Source organism: Papio anubis, chromosome X, assembly GCF_008728515.1.
Source record: "Papio anubis isolate 15944 chromosome X, Panubis1.0, whole genome shotgun sequence".
Taxonomy (NCBI): Eukaryota; Metazoa; Chordata; class Mammalia; order Primates; family Cercopithecidae; genus Papio; species Papio anubis.
This window is the reverse complement of record NC_044996.1, coordinates 27274126-27286437: the sequence shown is the minus strand read 5'-3', so window position 1 is coordinate 27286437 and position 12312 is coordinate 27274126. Positions and strand designations below refer to the sequence as shown.

Genomic DNA, 12312 nt, shown 5'->3' with positions numbered 1-12312 from the left:
AAAAGTTAATTCGTAGGTACCTTTTTAAAAAAAATCAGTTTTATTTTATAAAGATAAAAAACATTTTTGATACTCTTCAAAACATAATTTAAATAAACACACTTATAGAAAGGCTACAAGTGAGGATAAAGAACATTTTTTCTATACCCCTTGAGAGTTAAGTTGACAACAAGATACCCTTGTGTCCCAAATACTAGCTTTTGTTTTTGTTTCTGTTTTGGTATGGTACCTGATTATCAGAGAAATGCAAACCAAAACCACAACGAGATATGTTACTCCAGTTAAAATGTCTTTTATCCAAAAGACAGGAAATAATAAATGCTAGCAAGGATGTGGAGAAAAGGGATCCCTCATACACTGTTGGTGGGAATGTAAATTTGAGCAACTATTATGAAGAACAGTTCATAGCTTCCTCAAAATACTAAAAATAGAGCTATCACATAATCCAGCAATCGCACTACTGGGTATATACGAAAAAGAAAGGAAATCAATATATCAAAGAGTTATCTGCACTCCCAGGTTTATTGCAGTACTATTCACAATGGCCAAGATTTGGAAGCAACCTAAGTGTCCATTAACTTACAAAGGGATAAAGAACATGTGGTACATATACACAATGGAGTACTACTCGGCCATATGAAACAATTAGATTCTGTTATTTTTTAGTAGTTATGGTAAATGGGATTATTTCCAATTTGATTATCAGATAGTTCACTGTTGGAATATAGAAATACTACAGATTTTTAATGTTTATTTTGTATCCTACAACTTTACTTATTTTTTTTATTAGCTCTTAGAGTGTTTTATTGGAGTCATTAGATGTTTCCACATATAAGATCATATCATCTGCAAACAAGGATAATGCAATTTCTTCCTTTCCAATTTGGATGCCCTACATTTCTTTCTCTTGTCTGATTGTTCTAGCTAGGACTTTCAGTAATATCTGGAATAACATTGATATAAGTAGGTATAAGAATGACCCACTGGTCTTTCAGGAGCATATTGTTTAATTTCCATGTGTTTTTGTGGTTTCCAAAATTACTCTTGATGATGATTTCTAGTTTTTTTTTTTTTTTTTTTTGTGGTCGGAAAAGGTACTAGATATATTATAATTTCATTATTTTTGAGTCTTTGAAGACCTGTTTTGTGGCCTAACATACGGTCTATCCTTGAGTATAATCCATGTGCTGAGAGAAAGAATGCATATTCTGTAGCTATTGCATGAAATGCTCTGTAAATATCCAATAGGTTCATTTCATCCATAGTGCATATTAAGTCCGATGTTTCTTTGTTGGTTTTCTGTATGGATGATCAATACAATGCTGAAAGTGGAGTATTGAAATCTCCAACGATTATTGTGTTGGGATCTGTCTCTCTTTTTAGTTCTAATAACATTTGTTTACATATCTGGGTGCTCTACTGTTGGGTACATATATATTTAGAATTGTTGTATCCTCTTATTGAATTGATATTTCTGAATTTCTCATTATATAATGACCTTATTTGACTCTTTCTATAGTTTCTGTCTGGAAATCTATTTTATTCAATAAATAGAGCTATTCCTCCTCTTTTTTGCTGTCTCTTAGCATGGAATATCTCTTTTTATCCCTTTATTTTCATTCTACATCTATTTTTGTAGGTGATCATTTGGTCTCATTTTCTTTTTTTTTTTTTTCCATTTATTCATACACTCTATGTCTTTCAGTTGGACTTTCAATTTTGTTTACCTTCAATGTTACTACTGATAAGTAGGTACTTTGCACTGTCATTTTGGTATGTGTTTTGTTTGTTTTGTGGTCTTCTCTTTTTTCCTTCCTTCCCATCTTCTATTTTTGAAATTGTTTTTTTTTTTTTTTTTCTGTTCTTATGTTTAAATTTCTTAATTGATATAATTTATGTATCTGTTTCTGGTTTTGCAATTTGAGGTTACCATGAAGTTTCCAAATCATATAACCCATTATTTTAAGCTGATGATAACTTATCTTTGATGGTAATGACAGTTAAACTAACAAACAAATAAAGAGAAAACTAACAAAAACTCTGCATTTTAACTTTATCTGTCTGACTTTTAAACTTTTTGTTTTTTCTATTTATATATCATTATACTGTCTATGTCTTAGAAAGCTGTAGTTATCATTTTTGGTATATTCATCTATGAGTCTATCTACTTAAGATATAAGTAGTTTACACAACACAATTACAGTGTTACAATAATCTGTACTTGTCTGTGTACTTATTATTACCAGTTTGTTTTGTACCTTAGGATGATTTATTTCCTCTTGCTCATTAAGATCTTTGTCTTTCTTTTTTAATTTTTATTTTTATTTAATTGTTTGGGGAGATATAGATGATTTTTGGATAAGTTCTTTAGTGGTGATTTCTGATATTTTAGTGTACTCAATCACCTGAGCATTGTACACTGTACCCAATATGTAGTCTTTTAACCCTCACACCGTCTCCCAGCCTTACCTCCAAGTATCAAAAGTTCATTATATCATTTTTATGCCTCTGCATCCTTATAGCTTAGTTCCTACTTGTAAGTGAGACCATACACTATTGGCTTTTCTGTTCCTGACTTACTTCATTTTGAATAATGGCCTCCAGCAGCATCCAAGTTGCTGCTAAGACATTTTTTGTTCCTTTTTATGTCTGAGTAGTAATTCATGTTGTATATATACCATATTTTTTGTCAACTTATTGGTTGATGGGCACTTAGGTTGATTCCATATCTTTGCTATTGTGAATTGTGCTGCTATAAACATGATTGTGCATGGATCTTTTTTATATCACTTCTTTTTTTTCCTTTGGGTACAAAACCAGTAGTGAGATTGCTGGATCAAATGGGAGTTCTACATTTAGTTCACTTGGGAATCTCTATACTGTTTTCCATAGTGATTGTACTAATTTACATTCTCACCAGCAGTGTAAAAGTGTTCCCTTTTCATCAAATCTATGCCAATATCTATTGTTTTTTAACTTTTTAATTATGACAATTCTTGAGAGAGTAAGGTGGTATCTCATTGTGGTTTTAATTTGCATTTTCCTGATGATTAGTGATGTTTAGCATTTTTTCATATGTTTGTTGGCTGTTTGTCAATCTTGAGAATTGTCCATTCATTCCTTTGCCCACTTTTTGATGAAATTATTTTTTTTTCTTGCTGATTTGTTTGAGTTCCTTGTAGATTCTGGATATTAGTACTTTGTTGGATGTGTAGTTTGCAAATATTTTCTCCCATTCGGTGGATTGTCTGTTGATCACTTCTTTGGCTGTGCAAGGGCTTTTTAGTTTAATTAGGTCCCATTTATTTATTTTTGTTATAGTTGCATTTGCTTTTGGGATTTTAGTTAGGAATTCTTTGCCTAAGTCAATGTCCAGATGAGTTTTTCCAATGTTATCTTCTAGAACTTTTATGGTTTCAAGTGTTAGATTTAAGTATTTGATCCATCTTGAATTGATTTTTGTATAAGGTGAGAGATGGGAATCCAGTTCCATTCTTCTACATATGTCTTGCCAGTTTTCCCAGCACCATTTATTGAAGAGGGTGTCCTTTCCCCAGTTTATGTTCTTTTTATGCTTTTTAGAAGATCAGTCAGCTGTAAGTATTTGCCTTTATTTCTGGGTTCTCTCTTCTGTTCCATTGGTCTATGTGCCTATTTTTATACCAGTACCATGCTGTTTAGGTAACTATAGTTTTGTAGTATAATTTGAAGTCTAATAATGTGATGTCCCCAGATTTGTTCATTTTTCTTAGTATTGCTCTGGCTTGTGAACTCTTATTTTGTTCTATATAAATTTTAGAATTGTTTTTTTCTAGTTCTGTGAAGAATGAACATCTTTTTCTTTCTGATTGAAGTACTCCCTTTAGCATTTCTTTTAGGACAGGCTTGGTGTTCAGAAAATCTCTTAGCTTTTGTTTATCTGGGAGTGTCTTTATATCTCTTTTATGTTTGCAGGATATTTTTGCTGGATATACTATTGTAGGTTTTTTTTTTCTTCAGTGCTTTAAATATATCATGCCACTGCCCTGGCCTGTACAGTTTCCACGAGAAATTTGCTGCGAGATGTATTGGTGCTCCATTGTATGTTATTTATTCTTTTCTCTTTCTACTTTTAGGAATATTTCTTTATAAATGACCCTTGTGAGTCTGATTATTAAATGTCTTGAGGTATTTGTATTTCAGTTAAATCTCATTGATGTTCTATAAACTTCTTGTTCTTGAATATTGATAGGAGAATAGAGCTTTGAAAAGTTCTCTTTCATTATCCCTTTGAATACACTTTCTATTTTGACCTATCTACCTCTTCTTTAAGGTCAATAACTATTAGACTTTTCCTTTTAAGGCTATATTGTAGATCTTGTAGGCATGCTTCATTGTTTTATTCTGTTTTATCTCATCTGAGTGTGTATTTTGAAATAGTCTGTATTCAAGTTCACTAATTCTTTTTTCTTTTTGATCAACTTACTTGTTGAGAGACTGGCATGCATTCTTCAATTTTTCAATTGAAGTTTTATCTACAGAATTTCTAAATGATTTTTCTAAGTTATTTCAATCTCTTTGTTAAACTTATTTGATAGGATTCTGCTTTCTTTCTCTGTGTTATCTTGCATTTCATCGAACTTCCTCAATAACAGTTATTTTCAATTCTCTGTCTGAAAGATCACCAATCTCTGTCACTCTGGAGTTGTTCACTGGTGACTTATTTAGTTCATTTAGTGAGGTCATGTTTTCCTGCATAATCTTGATGATTGTTGATGTCTGGGCATTGAAGATTTAGATATTTATTTTAATCTTTGGAATCATGACTTGTTTGTAATCATCATTCTTGAGAAGGCATTCCAGGTATTCCAAGGGAGTTGAGGGTTGTAGTCTTTGGTCACTGCAGTCTTATGTGCATTAGAGGTCATCCTAAGCCCAGTGATACTGTGACTGTTGCAGATGCATGTAGAAACTACCTTGATGGTCTTGTGTTAAATCTGGGAGAATTTCCTGGATTATTAGAGAGATTTTTTTTGTTCTCTTCCTTTACTTTTCCCCAAACAAATGGATTCTTCTTTCTGTGCTGAGCTGCCTGAATTTGGGGGAAAGCTGATGCAGGCACTCTTGTGTCCTCCACTACTGAGATTGTGCTTGAAGCCCAGTACAGTACACAGCACTGAACTGGGACCCACCGAGGCCTGTGTCAGTAATTTCCTGGCTATTGCTAATGTTTGTTCAAGACTCAAGCGTTGCTCTTCAGCCCGCAGATGATGAATCCTGCCAAGACTGGGTCTTTCACTTCAGATGAGTAAGTTCCCTTTTTTCCCAGGGTAGGTCTATGAATGCCATCCAGGAAATAAGGCCTGACACCGAGGGCTTTAGGAATCTGCTTCATGCTTTATTTCACTTGGGCTGAGTTGGCACCCAGATTGCAAGACAAAGTCCTTTTTTATTTTTATTTTTTAGAAGGAGTCTCACTCTGTTGTCCAGGCTAGAGGGCAATGGCACAGTCTTGGCTCACTGCAACCTCCACCTCCCAGGTTCAAGCCTTTCTCCTGCCTCAGCCTCCTGAGTAGCTGAGACTACAGGTGTGTGCCACCACACCAGGCTAATTTTTGTGTTTTTAGTAGAGACAGGATTTCACCGTGTTGGCCAGGCTGTTCTATGTGCCTACCTCAGGGTTCCAAAGTGCTGGGATTACAGGCATGAGCCACCGCACCCAGCCCAAAGTCCTCTTTAATTAGTCTTCTCTTTTCCTTAAGCGAAGAAGTCTCTCCCCTGGCCACCACCATCCTAGATCCATGGCAGGTACTGCCAGGTACTGTTGCTTATTCAAGGCTCAAGAGCCCTTTAGTCAGCAGATAGTTAAGTCCTGCCTGACCTGGACCTCAGCCTTTAGGAGAGTGGGTTCCATTCTGGCCCAGGGTAGATCTAGAAATGCACGCCAGGAACTAAGGCCAGGAATTGGATATTTTAAGAGACTGCTTGATACTTTGTCTTACTGTGACTTAGCTTGTGTCCATGTTGTAAAATGAGATTCTTTTTACTCTTCTCTCTCCTTTCCTCAAGCAGAAAGAGTCTCCCCCCATGGTCACCATAGCTGGGAATGTCCTGGGTCACTTCTGAAGCCAGTCTGGCACTGGGTCTCACCCAGGGTCCATAACGAGTACTGCCTGGCTACCACTGATTTTTAGTTAAGTCCCAAGGGCTCTTAAGTCATCTTTTGGTGAACGCTGCCAGGCCTGGGACTCTGCCTTCAGGGCAATGGAATCCCTTCTGGCCCAGATAAGGTTCAAAAATTCCACCTAATAACTAAGGCCTGAAATTGTGGCCCCCAAGAAACCACTTGGTACTCTACCTGACTGAGGCTGAGCTGGTACACAAGCTGCAAGACAAAGTCCTCTTAACTCTTCCTTCTCGTGTCCTCAAGAAGAGGGAAGAAGTCTTTCCTGGAGCTGTGAGCTGCACTGCCTGGGACTGGGAGAAGGGTGACATAAGCACTCCTTTGGCCAACTGTCCTGGTATCTCACTAAATTGGGTGCCCCTCAAGTCCACTGGCTCTCAGCCCAGTACAGCAGTAGGACTTGCCCAGGAATTGCAGTCTTGGAGTCCTAGACTGTCTTTTAAGTTTATTTTGAATCCCATAGCACTTTAGCCTACTGTCGTGGGGTTAAGCAGAACTCAGGTTCTGACCTCTGGGATGGTAATTCCTCTTTGGCTATGACTGGTATAAGTGTTCTCTCCATGGGTGCTGGCTGTATTCTACCCTGGAATGTTTTCCACTGTGACAGGGCAGCACTGAGTTCTAATGAAATGTTCCATCATCACTTTACCTTCCCTCCCCCAAGCAGTCAGTTTCTCTCTTTGTGCCACATGGCCATTGCCAGGGTGGGGAGAATGTGGGAGGGTTGATGTTGGCAATTCAAGACTGTCTTTCCTACTGTCTTCAGTTTTTCTTAATAGGATGTTAAAACCAGGTACTGTGCACACTCGCCTGATTTTTGGTTCTTATGAAAGTGCTTTCTTATGTGGATAATTGTTCAATTCAGTGTTCCTGTGGGGGACAATGATTGGTGGAGGTTTCTATTCTGCCTCTTCCTGTATTAATTCAAATAGTTTTTGCTCATATAGATCATTTCAAATTTTATCACTACAAAAAATGCTTGTACTAATATATTCATGTATCACTTAAAGACAGAATACATTCTGAGAAATGCATCTTTAGGAAATTGTCATTGTTGTGTGAACATCATCGATTTTACTTACACAAATCTAGAGTGTGTAGCCTACTACACACCTAGACTGTATGGTATAGCCTATTGCTACAGGCTACAAACAGGTACACTGTAGGTAATTGTTTGTTGTACACTGGTAAGTATTCTTGTATATAAACATGTCTAAAGATAGAAAAGGTACAGTGAAAATATGGTATTATAATCTCATGTGACCACAGTCCTATACATGGTCTCTTGTTTGCCTAAATATCATTCTGTGGGACATGACTGTACGTTTAAGATTTTTTCACATTTTGGATTAGTTTTCTTAGGATAGATTTCTCGAAGCAACATTACTGGATATAAATTACTATATATACACAATAATTTATATATATGTGTGTGTATATATATGTATGTGTGTGTATATATATGTGCATATATATATATACTCTGAATTACTAAAATGTCATCCCACAAGCAGTCATTGAGAAATTCTCTCTCTATGATTTCACCCCCACCAGCATTGAATTTCATCTTTTTAAAACTTGATAAAAGATGCAGCAGATTTGACTTGACGTTTTCTATGATATCCAACTAGTCTAATTCTAAGAATTAAAGATCAAATAGAATAATCTGAAATCATTAGAATCTGATATAGGTTAGCATTCTCTTGGTTGCAGTTAACCAACTTAAATTACCTTAAGCAAGATGAAAGTGATTTATTGTAAATAAACAGGATTTATCAAAGAACCCAACTACAGAAGGAAACCAGAAAGTAATGCAAGAATACTATCAGTGTTTTCTTTCTAGTTTGTTTGTGCTCTGTTCTGTGTGTTTTCTTCATTTTTCTTTTTCTTTGCAGAATGACTTTCTTTGCTTCTGTAGTTCACATGATTGTGTTTATTTGGTATACAACAATCAGGAGATAAATTGATATCGTTTCTTTCATTTGCAATTAAATTTTCTGGAAAAGAGTCTCGGATTAATCCAGCTTGCATCAGATACCCATTCATCATTTGTTCAACTGTGTTTGTTGTGGGATCACATAATAAAGTCTGCCAAAAGTCTTGCCACTCTAAAATAATGTTTCCAGAAAATTAGTAAATGGCCAGATACTCCAATAGATTTCCAATGCAAAAATTTCAATGATTGAGACCCTAGTAGCATTAGATGTGCCAGTTATCCTCGAAAACTGTCCAAAGTCTCAAAATCTAACGTTTCTTCTTCAGCTATGATTAAAGAAAATTTTGTCTTGAGTATAAAATTTTCCATAACTAGAGAGTCTTTCTTTTCCCAACTCTATTGAGTGTGACGTGGTTATAACTTCTGGAAACTATGTATTCAAATGTCATATTATGTCTGTTCTTTGAGTTCAACTTTTGAATTTCACAGTGAAATCACATGATGGTATAGTTTTCAAGTCATTCACAGAAACTATTGTAGAAATAGAATAAAGCATGGATATACTTTTGTAGCAGGTATTAAAATAATATGCTTATGTTTTCTGTATAACTTTCCTCTTTATTTACTCTTTCTCCCCTAGTTTCGCATCCAAAATCATACTTTCCAGAAAAGAAAGCTAAGATCCAAAGATGTTAATGATCTGCTGAAGACCCCACATATATGTAGAAGCAATGTCAGGACTAGAAGTTGGTTGCTTGATTTTATGTCACTGCTTTCTCTGACACATAATAAAATTTATGTTTTATCCTTTAGTGGGGAAAAGTGTTATTAACGTATCATAAATATTTTGTTTAATATTTTCCAATAATTCATAGAGGCACATACACAAAATTTAAAATTTACAAAAAGAATCTAGTTGAAGGGAAATGTCAGGTCAAAACACATGTATGCACAATGATGAGATCCCTGGATATCTCCCTTCATTACACTTCTAGAACACTGGAAGCCAGGATTTTACCCTTTAGTACAGAGAGGGAGAGCCTTCTTTGAGGAATATAATCAGTTCAAGAGGAAATAAATAACTGACATTGAGAAATTAGCAGTTATCTGAAAAAAAGCCTCTATAAAAAAAGCAGTCATTAAAAAACAAACAAAAAACAAACAAACAAAAAAAAAAAACCCGGAAAACTTAAAGATAGTGTCATAGTCAGCATTCTCCAGAAACAGACGTTGAGATGAGATTTTTGTAAAAGTGATTAGTGTAGTGGTGCCTGCAAAGGAAGAATATTGAGGCTTTGGACTGGGGGAAAAAGCATAGCAAGCCTTTGGACTTAAAGCCTTGAGACTATAAAGCTTAGTCCCAGGAGTAGCAATGAAACTTAAATGTACCATAGGTTTGGTCTCACCTTGGAAAAAGGTCAACGGCTTTTTGTTATTTTTCATGTCAGTCAATCAGTAAAAACTGGTTGGCTGCTTGAAAAAGGGTATAACTTTCTGGGAAAGATTTCCACGAAGGCAATGTTGATAGGGCACCAACAGCATATGCTGCATAGAGATTTTAAAAGAACACACACCTCAAAAATTGTCATTACATTCTAATAAAAACAAGTTTGCATTAGTAAGATTCCCTATATGACATTGCAAAGAAACTGTAATAGCATGTTTCCTTTTCTTTTTCCTTATCTGAAGTAAACCATTTTCCATGTTTCACCATTGAGTTTAATGGTTGCTGAAAAGACTTCTTTTTTTTTTAGAAATTCTTTATTATATAAAGAAGTTTCCCTTTATTCTTCATTTTCTAAAAGTTTGTTTTTAATGAATTTGTGTTATATTTATGTCCGTTTTTTAACATATATTCTTATGGTTATTTTATTTTCCTCTTATTTTGTCAAGGTGAACTGCATTGTTTTGGAGATGTGATGTAATACCCTTTTCATATATCACTGAATCCAATTTTCTATTATCTCACTAAGGATTTTCCATCAGGTTTGAGGAAGCGTGGTCTTCAATCTGCAGAAACATAATGTCCTTATTCGATTTTGCAATCAGAGTTATTTTGACGCATAAACAGTTACTAGCTTCGGAAAGAAAGAAAAAAAGGAAAAATCACGACCAAACTACATTTTCTTATGTTCAATAAAAAGAAGTTAATAGACAGCAAAAATAGATAAATCCAATTATAGAAAATATATAATAGTCATATCCATTAAATAAATTAAATTTATTACTTGAAACTTTCCCACATAGAAATCCCCAAGCTCAGATGGCTTCACTGTGCACTCTTCCAAAGAATAAATAAACCCAATTGTACATAAACTCTTCCAAAGAATGGAAAAACAGTAACTATAGCTTATCAAGGGAATCCTAACTAATGTATAAAGTAAGAAAAGGAAATAAAAACATAAAGATTTTAAAATTATATGTATTTTTTCATTTGTAGATGATATGTTTGTATATGTAGAAAATCCAAAATAATTTTTAAACTTTTATTATGTATCAGCTAGTTTAACAGGTTTTCTCAGTAAGCATTTAGAATAAAAATCAACAAATAACTAAAAAACAAAATTTTAGAAATTATACCATTTGAAATAACATTAAAAATAAAATACCTAAGAATATGTTGAACAAAATACGTGGATTACAACTACACTAAAAGCTATAAAACAATATTGAACAAAATTTTAAAAAGGATGGTACAATAAAGGGATATATTTTGTTGACAGAGTAAAAGACTCAGTATTGAACAATTGTTAATTGTTCCCAAATGAATCTAAATATTGAACATGATTCTAATTAAAATCCTGGAAAATGACCAGTAATAGCCAAGTTGAACATGAAGAAGCTCAAAGCTAGAAAACATACACTACTGAATTTTAAAAACTATTGTAAGATTATAATAATTAGAACGGTGTGTTAGCGGTGCAAAGATAAACAAACTGAATAATTGAACAGAATAGAATTCAGAAACAGACCTATGATTTACAGCAACCTGAATTTCTATAAAGACAACATTAAAGAACAGGGGAGATGAATGAATTGTCTTTATAATAAATTGCATTGGGTCAATAGAATATCCATCTGGAAAAATGAATTTTAATGATACCATATATAAAAATCAATTTCAGAGTGATTGCATTTTTAATGTTAAAGGTAAAAAATGAAACTTCTATAGAAAACTTGTAGAATGTATCTATGAACTTCTGAGAAACAAAGATTTCTTAAACAAGGCAGAAAAAATAACTAACCATAAAATAATAAAATATATATTTAATTATATGAAGATTATAAATCAATATAAAGATACCAATAAGAAAATTAAATAAAAACTCACAGGGTGAAAAAGGATATGCATACCTCTGAGAAAAAATAAATGTATCCAGGATACATAAAAAACTCCCATAAATACAAAAAGGATACAACTTACTAGGAAAATAGACAAAAGACTTAAACACTTTTTAAAGGAGGATAACCAAATGGCCCCAAAACACACACACACACAAAACCCATTTCATTATCTAGAAGGAGTAAATAAATTAAATGCACAATGCAATATCACCATATTCCCACCAGAATGGTAGTTGTAAGTAATAAAGCACCAAATGATGGCCTTACATTGAATTATACCAGTCTGCCTAACTAACATTATGTACCATTTCTTCACTCATTACTTGTACTCCAGCCTTGTCGTACTTATTTTTGTTCTTCAGATTCACTCTTCTTGGAATTCGCATTTGGATCTTCATATAGCTGTGTCCTATTCATCGTTCATATTTTACTGTATGTGTTACCTTTTCAAAAGAAACGATTGCCTCACTGATTTATTTTCTATATTTGATGCTTCCTTCTTTCAACTTAGCTTATCTCTTTATTTATGTCTATCTTGCCCCACTAGAATGTGAACTCCATGTGATGAGAACCTCATCTCTCATATATACTACTGTGTTCCATTAACCTGATTGTGGCCCAAAAATAATTTTTTGAGTGAAACAACAATGAATAAATAAAATGTATATTTTGAATGTTTGTCCCCTTCAAAACTCATGTGTTTGAAACTTCGGTCTCACAGTAGTGTTTGGAGGTGCGTCCCAATGGGAAGTGTTCAGTTAATGAGGGCTGTACCTTCCTGGATGAATTAATGTTACAATAAAAAGGACTTTTGAAGGTAGATCCACCCTCTTTTGCTCTTCTGTCATGTGAGGAACAGTGCTCCTCC

At 34.2% G+C, this 12312-nt stretch overlaps 1 long non-coding RNA gene across 1 annotated transcript; it reads left to right on the top strand.

Annotated features, from left to right (window-relative positions):
- Positions 1–6848: 6848 nt before the first annotated feature.
- On the top strand, positions 6849–8906 carry LOC103880878. The gene is made up of 2 exons (XR_642153.3): positions 6849–6956; positions 8740–8906. It is a non-coding gene; the product is annotated as an uncharacterized LOC103880878 (long non-coding RNA).
- Positions 8907–12312: the final 3406 nt, after the last annotated feature.